This window comes from Littorina saxatilis, linkage group LG12, assembly GCF_037325665.1.
Source record: "Littorina saxatilis isolate snail1 linkage group LG12, US_GU_Lsax_2.0, whole genome shotgun sequence".
In the NCBI taxonomy this organism is placed as follows: domain Eukaryota; kingdom Metazoa; phylum Mollusca; class Gastropoda; order Littorinimorpha; family Littorinidae; genus Littorina; species Littorina saxatilis.
This window is the reverse complement of record NC_090256.1, coordinates 17,036,196-17,048,262: the sequence shown is the minus strand read 5'-3', so window position 1 is coordinate 17,048,262 and position 12,067 is coordinate 17,036,196. Positions and strand designations below refer to the sequence as shown.

The window sequence follows — 12,067 nt, the reverse complement described above, 5'->3', positions numbered from 1 at the left end:
CTGACGAACGCACGGACGGACAGAGGGAACATTTAATATTTATCGTGTAAGGTAAGGGACTTTTGATATAAATTACAACTATTTCTGTTTAAAAAATGAAAGCGTGACACTTACAGAAAAAGACAGACAAAAATACCACTCAGCAAAATGTGTATAACTTGAGCTGAAGATTGCATAACACGTTTTCTTGTGTTACTCTTTTGTTTGAAAAGCCACTGTCCTCGAAACTTCACAAAGTAAAGATGTAACATAGTACTACACACTGTAACAAAAATTGAAACTCTTAGAATTTGTATGAGGTCAAGCTACTTTATCGCGTAGGATGACCGGACTAACAGTGTAAGAGTAGGCTAGCTTTACGGAGTGTGCGTTGTGTAAACTGCGCAGTTCGAGAGAGACATGAATAATTATATGTTTCGGCCGCGCTGCGGCAGCGCGCGCGAGGATGGTATGACGGACAAAAAAAAGCTTACAAAGTTTCCGCTTTTACCCCCGCTCAGTGTATGCAAACAGTCGGTTTTCAACAGCCGGCTTTTCAAGCCGCGTTCAGTGAGTGTCACAACTGACCTTGTACCAGTGTCATGCTGCCCGTACAGGTGACCTGACAGTATAAGCATTGAGTTCAACAGGTTGTATACAACTAACACTACTGTGCTCTGCGACTCTGTGTGTACAGCTGATATAATTATCACTGACAGTAAGCACTGACTTCAACAGGTTGTGTACAACTGACAGTACTGTGCTCTGCGACTGGTTGGAGACATTCACTTAAGCAGGCGATTACAGGTGAGTTAGAATCTCTGTCTTTGTGTATCTCCCTTTCTCTCAACCTCCCTCTTCTCTCTCTCCCTCTCCCTCTCTCCATGTGTGTGTGTGTGTGTTTGTTGTCCCAAGGACAGATTGTAAGAAAAGGCTCAGATTAAAAATCTGTATCCTTGTGAGATCTTCATCTTCTTCGTTCATGGGTTTAGCCTCCCACTCATGTTTTTAGCACGAGTGCATTTTTACGTGTATGACCGTTATTACCCCGCCATTCAGGCAGCACACGCCGATTTCTGGGTATTTTCGTGTTTCTATAACCCACCGAACTCTGACATGGATTACAGGATCTTTTCCGTGCGCACTTGGTCTTGTGCTTGCGTGTACACACGCACATATAAGTTGACCTGGGAGATCAGAAAAATCTCCACTCTTAACCCACCAGGCGGCAGCGACCGGGATTCGAACTCACGACCTCCCGATTAGGAGGCCGACGTCTTACCACCTCGCCACTGCGCCCGTCATCCTTGTCAGATAAAATTCAGTCTCATTCTTAGTCTCTCATTACCCCACCCCCCTCCTCTCTCTTTCCCTCCCTCCCTCTCCCCCCCTCTCTCCCTCTCTCAATCTCTCGCGGTTTCCTTCCCTCTCTTTCAGTGAGCATATCTAGCGCTACTTTCAAGTTCATAAAAAAACACTTGGTTACAAGATAATTATATGTACATACACACACACAAACACACACATACACACACATACACACACATACATACACACACACACATATATACACACACACACACACACTGACACGCACTCAGAGAAGAGACTCTCACTTACCGACTGACACACCTTAGGCTGTCAAATTCTATATCCTGATTACATTTATACATTTCACATCAGCCCTGATACTCCGTCACGGCGGAGGGCTGACCGTGCACCCAAAAGCGGACTCTACCAAATGGGTATTTTTTGAAAGCTTGGGACCTGCCAAACATAAAAATCGATGTTAACAAGAAATATTCAAGGGCGCACTTTCTCTTCTCAGTCAAAATTCAACTATACCCTGAAGAGTGATGCACGAGCATTTCAGACGCTTGCCTCTGAAAAAAGAAGTTCTCAGCCAAATTACGAACTCAAACTGGTACGTTTTACATATAAATGTGTTAGTTGGTATCTTTTGATTATCACAAAACAATTTGCGACTGCTTTGGCCGAAGATGCTGGTGACAGTATCATTATTATGAACCCTACCCTAAATCCAGGAAAGACGTCGTCCAAAATGTAGGTAAGTTTTGATTAAAAATAAATTCACACAAGACTAGTATTGTTGTTTGGCTTCAATGGATATATTTTCGTCAAGTATGATGTCTTTACATAATATCTGTATAATATTAATGGATTTGAACCATATACTATGTCATTATGACCTTCCAATCTTCCTAACCCCCAGCCCAGTAAAGCGTGCGAGACGTTTCCTGAAAAAATGTCGCTTTGTTGTGCGAGTTCAGTGTGACATGATTAGTTTCCAGAACCCCATTTCTGACTTTCAAAGTTTATCTACATACATTTAGCAATGCACGAGCAAAATATGACAACTTAATGGTGCCTTTTGGTTTAATGCTATGGTAAAATTGCTAGTGATAGTGTTTACAGCTTGAAACAAAACATAACAGATGGGAATAGTCTTCCTCAATCTGGTTCAGAGCATAATGTATTTCTATTTTCAGAGGTAGCATTATTTCTGATAAGAGCTAGAGCCAATATAATGATGCTGAATATTTGAAAAATGAACTTTGTGACTCATCTGAGTAGCAAGAGAGCCTTCGTGATCGTCAGCGTAAGGCTGGCTGTCTTCAAGGCAATTCCTAGATGAACAACTTAACACTGCGTTCGATTATTCGCCCGTTTCTTAAGCTAGAGCTTTGAGACTTTACACGCGTCTAGGGCTACATGTACGCTTTACAATACGTAAAATATAGTTGACTCTCGCGTTATTTAAAGGTCACAACAAGGTCATTACCAGGCAAAAACGAAGGAAAACCGACGGAAAGTACCATTTTCTGCAACTGTTTGCAAGAAAAAGATTTCAAATTCAATTGTTTCCTGGGATTAGCGCATCTCTAGACATGACAATCATCTGATTAACAGTCATGAATTGTGGAGGTCACGACAAGGTCATTACCGGGCAAAAACGAGGGAAACCCGAGGGAAAATACCATTTTCTGCAACTTGTGTGTAAGTAAAAGCTTTCAAACTCCATCTTCTTCTGGTATTGGCGCATCTCTAGGCATGACAATCATCTGATTAACAGTCCTAAATTTTTAAGGTCACAACAAGGTCATTACCAGATAGAACCGAGAGAAAACCGAGGGAAAATACCATTTTCTATAACTTTTTTGTAAGTAAGAGCTTATAAACTCCATCTTCTTCTGGGATTAGCGCTGATTTCAATGACCCTGAAGTCCGAGGAAAGTTTTCTTGACCCATGCCTACTTTGAAGGTCATGACAAGGTCAAATTTACACGTTTTCTATTTGGGAATATCTTTTACGGTCAAATAAAATACTTTCTGGACGTCAGCTATTTTCGAAGCTAAAGCTTAATTACAACTTTACACACGTCTTGGGATTTATGAGACATAACGCAAATATTGTTGACTCTCGTAATATTTAAAGGTCACACAACAAGGTCATCACCAGGTAAAACCGAAGAAAAACCGAGGGAAAGTACCATTTTCTGCAACTGTTTGTAAGAATGAACTTTCAAATTCAATTGTTTCCTGGGATTAGCGCATCTCTAGACATGACAATCATCTGATTAACAGTCATGAATTGTGGAGGTCACGACAAGGTCATTACCGGGGAAAACCGAGGGAAAATACCATTTTCTGCAACTTGTGTGTAAGTAAATGCTTTCAAACTCCATCTTCTTCTGGTATTGGCGCATCTCCAGACATGACAATAATCTGATTAACAGTCCTCAATTTTCAAGGTCACAACAAGGTCATTACCAGATAAAACCGATGGAAAACCGAGGGAAAATACAATTTTCTGCAACTTTTTTGTAAGTAAGAGCTTATAAACTCCATCTTCTTCTAGGATTAGCGCTGATTTCAATGACCCTGAAGTCTTTGGAAAGTTTTCTTGACCCATGCAATGTTTGAAGGTCATGACAAGGATGGGATTTTACACACGTCTAGGGCATTATAAGACATGAATCAAATATTGTTGACTCTCGTAATATTTAAAGGTCACACAACAAGGTCATTACTGGGTAAAACGACGGAAAATATATCAACTTTATGACTCGTCTGAGTGCCAGGACAGCCGGTGTGATCCTCAGAGTCAGGCTTGCAGACCGCAAGGCTATCGGTAGATGAACACCTTAACATTGACTTTTTCTTCTCTCTCCCCTTCTCTTCTACCCCTATTACATCCAGCCCCGCCCACCCCCCTAGAGCCCCTGTGGGCGAAGGAAGATGTCATGAATCTGCCTCAACAGCTTTAGCTTAGAAAATAGCCGAACACAAATAGAAAACGTGCAAACTTGACCTTGTCATGACCTTCAAACTAGGCATGGGCCAAAAAAACTTTCCTCGGACTTCAGGGTCATAGAAATCAGCGCTAATCCCAGAAGAAGATGGAGTTTATAAGCTCTTACTTACAAAAAAGTTATAGAAAATGGTATTTTTTCTCGGTTTTCTCTCGGTTCTATCTGGTAATGACCTGGTTGTGACCTTGAAAATTGAGGACTGTTAATCAGATGATTGTCATGCCTAGAGATGCGCCAATACCAGAAGAAGATGGAGTTTGAAAGCTTTTACTTTCACACAAGTTGCAGAAAATGGTATTTTCCCTCGGTTTTCCCTCGTTGTTGCCTGGTAATGACCTTGTCTTGACCTCCACAATTGATGTCTGATAATCGTATGATTGTCATGTCTAGAAATGCGTTAATCCCCCAAAAATAATTGAATTTGAAAGCTTTTTCTAAGAAACAGTTGCAGAAAATGGTACTTTCCGTCGGTTTTCCCTCGTTTTTGCCTGGTAATGACCTTGTTGTGACCTTTAAATAACGCGAGAGTCAACTATATTGTATGTATTGTAAAGCGTTCATGTAGCCCTAGACGCGTGTAAAGTTTTAAAGCTCTAGCTTAAGAAACGGGCGAATAATCGAACGCAGTGTTAAGTTGTTCATCTAGGAATTGCTTTGAAGACAGCCAGCCTTACGCTGACGATCACGAAGGCTCTTCTGCTACTCAGATGAGTCACAAAGTTCATTTTTCAAATATTCAGCATCATTATATTGGCTCTAGCTCTTATCAGGAATAATGCTACCTCTGAATATAGAAATACATTATGCTCTGAACCAGATTGAGGAAGACTACTCCCCTCTGTTATGTTTTGTTTCAAGCTGTAAACACTATCACTAGGATTTTTTACCATAGCATTAAACCAAAAGGCACCATTAAGTTGTCATATTTTGCTCATGCATTGCTAAATGTATGTAGATAAACTTTGAAAGTCAGAAATGGGGTTCTGGAAACTAATCATGTCACACTGAACTCGCACCACAAAGCGACATTTGTTCAGGGAACGTCTCGCACGCTTTACTGGGCTGGGGGTTAGGAAGATTGGAAGGTCATAGTGACATAGTATATGGTTCAAATCCATTCATATTATACAGATATTATGTAAAGACATCATACTTGACGAAAATATATCCATTGAAGCCAAACAACAATACTAGTCTTGTGTGAATTTATTTTTAATCAAAACTTACCTACATTTTGGACGACGTCTTTCCTGGATTTAGGGTAGGGTTCATAATAATGATACTGTCACCAGCATCTTCGGCCAAAGCAGTCGCAAATTGTTTTGTGATAATCAAAAGATACCAACTAACACATTTATATGTAAAACGTACCAGTTTGAGTTCGTAATTTGGCTGAGAACTTCTTTTTTCAGAGGCAAGCGTCTGAAATGCTCGTGCATCACTCTTCAGGGTATAGTAAAATTTTGACTGAAAAGAGAAAGTGCGCCCTTGAATATTTCTTGTTAACATCGATTTTTATGTTCGGCAGGCCCCAAGCTTTCAATAAATACCCATTTGGTTGAGTCCGCTTTTGGGTGCACGGTCAGCCCTCCGCCGTGACGGAGTATGAGGAGTGACTCGATCAACTATGTTGCTCATTTTCGTTGGAGTGGTTTTGACATTCCGAGCACGTTAGCACTGAATTCATTAAGACGTCAGTCTGCGCTGCCGGATATATATATATAAACTTGGCCAAAAAAATATTGCAACAAATTTCAAACCCATATTAAAGCATTAATCCCCGTGTCATTTTTTTACATTTAGTCAAGTTTTGACTAAATGTTTTAACGTAGAGGGGGGAATCGAGACGAGGGTCGTGGTGTATGTGCGTGTGTGTGTGTGTGTCTGTGTGTGTGTGTGTGTGTGTGTGTGTGTGTGTGTAGAGCGATTCAGACTAAACTACTGGACCGATCTTTATGAAATTTGACATGAGAGTTCCTGGGTATGAAAGCCCCGAACGTTTTTTTCATTTTTTTGATAAATGTCTTTGATGACGTCATATCCGGCTTTTCGTGAAAGTTGAGGCGGCATTGTCACGCCCTCATTTTTCAACAAAATTGGTTGAAATTTTGGTCGGGTAATGTTCGACGAAGCCCGGACTTCGGTATTGCATTTCAGCATGGTGGCTTAAAAATTAATTCATGACTTTGGTCATTAAAAATCTGAAAATTGTAAAAAAATATTTGTTTTAAAAAACGATCCAAATTTACGTTTATCTTATTCTCCATCATTTGCTGATTCCAAAAACATATAAATATGTTATATTCGGATTAAAAACAAGCTCTGAAAATTAAATATATAAAATTATTATCAAAATTAAATTTTCGAAATCAATTTAAAAACACTTTCATCTTATTCCTTGTCGGTTCCTGATTCCAAAAACATATAGATATGATATGTTTGGATTAAAAACACGCTCAGAAAGTTAAAACGAAGAGAGGTACAGAAAAGCGTGCTATCCTTCTTAGCGCAACTACTACCCCGCTCTTCTTGTCAATTTCACTGCCTATGCCGTGAGCGGTGGACTGACGATGCTACGAGTATACGGTCTTGCTGCGTTGCATTGCGTTCAGTTTCATTCTGTGAGTTCGACAGCTACTTGACTAAATGTTGTATTTTCGCCTTACGCGACTTGTTTAACATTTTATATGCCAGAGAAGGCCGTTCACTTAACCTTCAGGATCACCATTTGGATTAAATATTTCTTTTACAGGGATCACGTGACCGCCGCGCAAGTAAGGGTACCCTCAAAATCGACCAGACAAAAACGGAAGAGTCAAATGAAAAATCGACCAAAAAATCACAATAGGCAACACTTTGCAACTTTGACATACGAGAAGAAAGTCAAACCAATTATCTACCCTGAACAGATTGTTTTGTTTTGCTACCTTGGGTATTTCGCGTGCTATGCTATTCCTACTGTACTGATGCAGGTGCTGCTGTTGTGTTTGCTATTGGTGCTCTTGTTGTGTTTGTTGTTGATGATATGGCCTAAATGCTTTAAACGTAGACGAGATAGCCGACCTTCTGACCTTAAGCGAGTGAGATCTTTCCTGCTTTCGTTTCTAGGCTAGGGAAATTTCGGTTTTAGAAGTTGTATTTCTAGAACTTTTCCAGTGGTCAACATGTCTGTTAACTTGAGACGCAAAGAAGCGCAGCTCTACGCACGTGGAGCTTGTTTCATCTTCTAAGCGGTCGGCGAAGAAACCTTTACCTAGCCTTCTGTGCAAGTTGTTGACCCAGCCACTTCGGCTACATCTAATGTAGTCATTGATTCGCTACTGTTTTACCGGTGGTTTCTCCACCTCCTGAACTTAACAGTATTTCTGCTAGCAACGCTCCTTTAGACAAAGAGCATGTGTTAGAAAAAATTTCAGACTTTTGAATGTCAGTTTAAGGACTTTTTTGTGGAGGAATACCACCCTCCCCGGGTTAGGGGAAGAATTTACCCGATGCTCCCCAGCATGTCGTTAGAGGCGACTAACGGATTCTGTTTCTCCTTTTACCCTTGTTAAGTGTTTCTTTGCCACTACTAAAGCAAACGTGTGCAAGATTGTATGTTACACGCTTTGGAGCATGTGCAAGAACGGATTCAAACTCGAAATCGTCCCTCCAAAAGCCCCAAAATGCACACACGACTTTTATTTCTCCTGCTGTTATCGTTTCCTCTCTTTACAAATTCTTCAACGCTGAGAATACTGAAAACGGCATCCCAGACGACAGAACTGTTTCCATACGCGAATTTAGCTGCCCTTGGAAAGTGGCTCGCTCACGAGGCTTGTTAGTCTGAATCTAGAAGGACAGAGTTATGAACATAGATGACAAAGATCCCGGAAAGAACAAACATTTCGCGGATGCAGACACAGAAAGACGTCATGAAGATTGCAATGCTTCAAAAGATACAGACTGTGACGATGACTGTGTCGTCATTCACATATACCGAGACGTCATTCATAGTTGTTTGGTCACTTTCGTCAAAAAGTAGATCTCTCCACAATGGCTGCTCCTGTGTTTAGGTTTATCAAGCCTGAGTACGCAAAACGTGTTTGTTCTCTCCTCTGTTGAAGCTGTGAGACATAAATGCTATTCCGACTTGGTCGTGTGACAGAGTTTTCTTCCACACTCGATTACCTGATGTCTAACTCAGCCTGACGCCTTCGTTAGACAATCAACGTAATCTCGTGTGGAAGAAAACGTCTGTCACACGACCAAGTCTGAATAGCAGGTATAGTCAATTTTTGTAAAGATTTTTAGTCAAGCAGTATGTAAGAAATGTTAAGTCCTTTGTACTGGAAACTTGCATTCTCCCAGTAAGTAATATATTGTACTACGTTGCAAGCCCCTGGAGCAAATTTTTGATTAGTGCTTTTGTGAACAAGAAACAATTGACAAGTGGCTCTATTCCATCTCCCCCCTTTCCCCGTCGCGATATAACAACGAGGGCCGGACTTCGGTATTGCATTTCAGCTTGGTTGCTTAAAAATTAATTAAATTACATATTAATTACTCCAAATCTCATAAATAGCATTTTACTTCAGTTGAGTGCTAAAACGTTGGCCACGCTTCCCTGGTAACACTAAGGGAAGCCACTCCCCCAAAAAACATCACGTAACCATGGTCACCAGACCATGTGATCTATGAGGGTAAGCTCCCCTTGAAGCCACGTGACACGTGGACGCCATATTGCTTCACACTTCTCTTCCAACGCTGAGCTGACTCAGACGTACTTGGACTCACGCTCCGGGCTTTTGTTGCCCTTTTCAACCTTCGTGGTTGAAAACGACGTTAAACACCAAATAAAGAAAGAATGTGGAGGAATGGCGAGCTGCCAGCTCCCTTCTTCCCAACTTCCCTCTTGGGTTGTCAGTGTTGAGTCGTTGTCATGTATGCGACTTCCTTCTGTCACTGTTACGTCGGCCGACGTTCTAGATGGTGCTTCGACTTCCGGTCTTGACGAGTTGCTGTTTCCGTGCAAGGATCTGTCTTCCGGTTTCCCTAACTGACAAGGTATGCTGACTGGTCGAGCACAAGTAGTCAGCTGCCGTTCCGCGACAGTGGGTGACTCACGTGACTCTCAAGTGCGTCCAACAGCGGGAACTTCCTCCCGTCTCGGGGGCGTTACTTGTGCCATCCCACAGGGAGTGTGTCGAGATCGTGAAATTCCTCACTTTTCTTCGGCTGCACAGGCATCTTCACTTCCCCTTGCGGAACAAGAAGAAGACATTGACCAGATGTCAGGAGAGGCTTACACTTCCGGTGGACGCCCTCACTTGTTTCCGGTTACCGTTAACAGTGACGCTTGCCGTACTGGATGCTTCTTCGGTTTACGGAAGTGCTACTTCCGTTCCGGACGAAGAGGAAAGTTTCCGCTTTCCGGCGTGCGTCGAGTTCGTGAACTGTATCACGTTTCTTCGATTGCACAGGCATCTTCACTTCCGCTCGCGGAACATGAAGACGGCATTGTCCAGATGTCTGTGAGGCTCACACTTCCGATGGACGACCTCACTCTTTTCCGGTTACCGTTGACAGTGACGCTTGTGGAACACTGCTTCTTCGATTAAGGAAGTGCTACTTCCGTTCCGGACGAAGAGTAAAGTTTCCGGTTACCGGCGAAGTTTCACCTTTCCTTTGCTTTAGCAGCGGCGGTGACTTCGAGATTTTTCCGGAAGGAATGGTTGCAGCAGTTGATGCTACCTCTCCCTCCGAATACAGCGATCGATGATTTTATGCCATCGCAGCCTGCTTCCTCGGGTTTTCGATTTTACGAATTCCCGTCGGTAGCCTATGAGATGGCGTAGGTGTTAGCTGCTAACTCACCTAAGGGTAGTAGCATGCTTCTCCGGCCAGTTCCTTTGCTTGTGGCGCACGGTCCATCTCCTTCTTCAGTGGAGCCATGGCTTGCCACGGAACATCAGGCCTCTGTGTTTCGCCACTCTTCTCACAAGAAATTGGTTTTAAGACACTACTCTTGAGGTTTATTCAGACTTTTGCATTGCCGAGAGCACCTCTTACAGTGACTCCGGCGATTGGGTCTCTTTGGTTTGATCCCTTTTTAAAGGATAAGTCCTTTGCTTACTCTGAATCCGCTCTTGGATTGGAGGAAGCAGGAAGGTCATCGCTGGAACTTGCGTCTCTTGTCTGAGACTTTGTTGCGATCTTTGTTTCGTTTGCTTACCTCTTCTCTTGAACCTTTTGAGTTCAAAAACGACGCAAGCGAGCAGGATGTGGCCTCTCTCTCTTTTGTCTGCACTGGCGAAAGTGTCAGCACAACAAATGTCTTCCTTGGCCAAGCTCTACGCTCACGCAGTCCTTACCCGGAGAGATATTTCCTCTGAGTCTAGACTGCACGATCGTAGAACGATTGACTCTCTGCGCACCTCTCCGTTTACAGGGGACGCTCTACTGGGTCTTTTGTGCCTTGATGCACCGCACAAAGACACACAAGAAGCGACAGACTTGGAGTTTGCAAAGTTTACGCAACGCTCTGCTGGTCAACCTATTACCAAACAATTTGGTTCGTCTGCCCCCATGGCCTTTTTGGCTGCAAGCGGCTTTAAACAACTAGAGGGGGAATCGAAACGAGGGTCGTGGTGTGTGTGTGTGTGTGTGTGTGTGTGTGTGTGTGTGTGTGTGTGTGTGTGTGTGTGTGTGTGCGTGTGTGTAGAGCGATTCAGACCAAACTACTGGACCGATCTTTATGAAATTTTACATGAGAGTTCCTGGGATTGATATCCCCGAACGTTTTTTTTCATGTTTTTGATAAATGTCTTTGATGACGTCATATCCGGCTTTTCGTGAAAGTTGAGGCGGCACTGTCACAGACAGAGGGAGAGACAAACAGACGAACACACAGACAGACATAGACAAACGCACAAACAAAGACACACAGACAGACTTCACTTATTGTATGTGCAAGTAATTTTGTTCAACCACACGTTACGTTCACCACTGAACGTGAAACCATGTAAAACGTTACTATCTCAGATAACGGCACTGACGCTACCGGAAATAGAATTTATCAGTGAAATTCTACCATCAATTTAGTAATCGATGCGATGTAGATTATCCTAAAACTGTGGTATGATCACGACATCGTTTAGCATTTAGGATCAAATGGTGCCAATGTGTACACAATGCACTAATCACAGACAACAGTTATACACTTTACGTACATGTAACTCTCCAACTTACATTGTCTGCCACTTGAAACAAATGACTTTCGAAGGAAAATTAACTCCAATATATAAATATTATGTATGATTTTTAATAATTACTTGCACTTTTTGAAAATAAAGCTTTTTCTACGATAAGGTGTTTAACCCCTAAATGTATAAGTCATCCGGTAGAAAAACCGGAAGTATCGTGTACTAAGCATATGTATATGTTTAAAAAGTTAATTGTGTTAATGTAGAACATCTTGCCTCTGTATATGTTTAGGTTTTGAATACTTTAGGGGAAAACCATAGCCATTATTCATTCATCTTCAACTAACACCCCTAATCTCAGGGCACATTTTGTTAGTGGGGGTAGGGTTTCAATCAGTCAAAAATCACTTTCATTCAATATTTTCTGCCATTTCAAATACATACACGTAATTGCACAATTTCTTGAATTTTAAGATGCTTTAACTGACTATACAAAGAAAACCTGCACTTTTTGTAGAATTAGTTTTTTGTCCATGATTTATGTTTAAAAATGTCAATTTTTACGACAAA

The 12,067-nt window shown here is 41.9% G+C and overlaps 1 protein-coding gene across 2 annotated transcripts in view; it reads left to right on the top strand.

Moving 5' to 3' along the window:
* The first annotated feature begins 471 nt into the window (after positions 1 to 471).
* Positions 472 to 12,067, top strand: part of LOC138981382 (uncharacterized) — a 101,498-nt gene continuing 89,902 nt past the window's right edge. The window contains exon 1 of one of the 2 annotated variants that reach the window (XM_070354283.1): positions 472 to 786. The gene's annotated coding sequence lies outside the window, so the exon portion shown is untranslated. The remainder of the gene's footprint in view (positions 787 to 12,067) is intronic. The other variant, XM_070354282.1, reaches the window with a different exon arrangement.